The sequence below is a fragment of the Gymnogyps californianus genome, chromosome 18, assembly GCF_018139145.2.
Source record: "Gymnogyps californianus isolate 813 chromosome 18, ASM1813914v2, whole genome shotgun sequence".
Lineage (NCBI taxonomy): Eukaryota > Metazoa > Chordata > Aves > Accipitriformes > Cathartidae > Gymnogyps > Gymnogyps californianus.
Genome location: NC_059488.1, coordinates 10853340 through 10855672, shown reverse-complemented (window position 1 = coordinate 10855672; position 2333 = coordinate 10853340).

The following is a 2333-nucleotide window of genomic DNA, read 5'->3' as shown; positions in this document are numbered from 1 at the left end:
ATTGCAGCAATATTTGCAGGTCCCAGTTCATACTCAGTCTTGTGGTAGGCAGCATGTGTCTGCCTCAAAACCCATGTAGTCTGAATAGGCAAGTAGTCTGTTCTGAAGCTGAGCACGCCACTAGTGCTGTATTCCTCCAAAAATTCATAAAAATTTCTGACTTTACATAGACAGTTGACTTGTGAAGGATTCCGTTGTGTTGGATCACTGGAAAGGCGTGCGTGCCAAGTCTGTGTACCGGGGTGTCCCTATGAATAATGACAGAAATGACACTCCCAGAGTAAGTAGGTAGGGTAACCATCAATTAAAATCACCTGTTTTATCCAGTACTTTAAGCATAAGGCCCAACCTTTCACAATCTCTCCTATTATTTCATATTAAAAGTTGATCATTTGCTTTATTTTGGTGATTTTTAATTATAGTAATTGTCATGACAATTACTGTAGTTAAAAGGTTTGGGAGTCATGGTGCGACCGCCTGACATTTTGCAAAAAAACTGCATTTTATAGCACTGTCTTCTGTTTGCATTCATTAGTCTGGCACTATTTACACCCTTTTTGATCTTGTGATTAGAATTGTTTGCTTGGTTTTCACAGAATTTTATTTCACAGAATTAATTTCACCATTAATTTTTCATTCCTAATTGAATGAGAATTAAAGAGTCTGATTTTCAAAAGCATGCTAATACCTGCACTTGCCCTTACTGTATTTACAGATGTTAACTTGGGTATATGTACAGGTTTGTATGTAGCTTTTCATTTGTGTCTACAGACTTAGTTACTTAAAATAAATTCCTTCATCCTTGGATGAGGTCATAAAACAAGGAAAAAGTTTACTTCCCCCATCCTTTTTACATTGGGCTGCTATTGCTGTAGTTCAGTAAATAAATGTGTTGTGCATTTATGGGACAGATTTGGTTCAACTGTGCTTAAATTTGTTCAGTTAATACGCATTTTTGGCAGGTGTATGATTATCATTGCTAACACTTCAAAAGATCATTCCTTGGTTTTTGTTCGTCTGGTTTTTATAGCTGTATGCATGGGTATTTCCCTGTGTGTCAAAGGGGAAACAGAGGCCGATCTTTTGAAGTGCATCTTCTGTGGGAGCAGGATCGCGAGTTATTTTGGTCTGCTGTTGTATTGCATGTAAACATGAGAGGGAGTTGTGTTGTGTGATGGGCCAATGGCATGTTCTGTTCAGTGGCTAGAGTGTCTTGGTAAGCTTTGTGAACAAAAACTGATTTTGTGCACATGTTCACATAAAAGGTGTTTCCGCTCCCCTTTCCATACGTGTAACCACTCATCCTGTCATAACACAATAAATGAAATGCAAACAAGACATCGTTTCAGAAATACATATGCTTTCTTCTAATCACAGTTAAATAATTCTGTGCATACCTTAGTATTTTGGCTTGCTATGGTGAGTAAACAAGATGTTGTAACGCAAATATAGCGTTCAAGTGGCAGTCATTTAGTAACGCTGTTTTTCGGTCCTTCAGAAGGGTATATCTGACCTACTTGTCAGATGAATCCTTTCTCCTCAGGTATCACAACTCTACACCGCCTCGGCCACAATTAAGGAAACTGTTTGGATCTTTGTGAGTGACCAGAGAAACGAGGTGCTGCTCCCGGGCTTTTCTCTGTGGTGGCCTGTGGTAAAGCAGCAACCCAGGCGCTCCCGACACCGCCTTTGTACCGTGCTGGCCCTGAGGCGGCCTCGCCGGGCCCGCGGCATCTGTGTGGCGGATTTGCCTCTCACCTCCTCGGGAGGCCGTGGCGGGCGGCACCGGGACAAGCGACATGCGCCAGAGACGGCCTCCAATCCCCTCATCCTTCTGAGCGCTAGTAATAACAAAGTTATTAATTAAAATTTAAAAAAGAAAATAAATAATCGACACTAGCAGTGAAGACTGAGGGCTGGCGTCGAGGAACTGCTGAGGCGCCACCGATGCCAGGCGCGCCGCGAGGGGGCGCTGGCGGCGGCGGCGGCCGCCGCTCTGCCACGCCGTCTCTATGGCTGCCGCTTCCCCATGGCGGCGGGGCACGTCCGACGGCGCGTCTGTGCCGCCGCCTCGATGGTAGCTCCCTAGCCGGCTCCCACAATGCCCCGCGATCCCTCCCGCCCCCTCCCACCGCGGCGGTCACGTGCGGGGCGGTGGCGGGCGCGGCGCGGCCGTTGGGCTCTCGCGCGGCGCCGGGCGGGTCTCGCGAGAGGGGGCGGGGCGGCGCTCCCGGCTGTCAGCGCGATGAGGAGGCGCCGCCGAGGCCCCCGCCGCTGCCTCCGCCGGGCCGCGCCGCGCTGCCCGCCCCATGGCGTGTGAGAGGCCGGGGCCG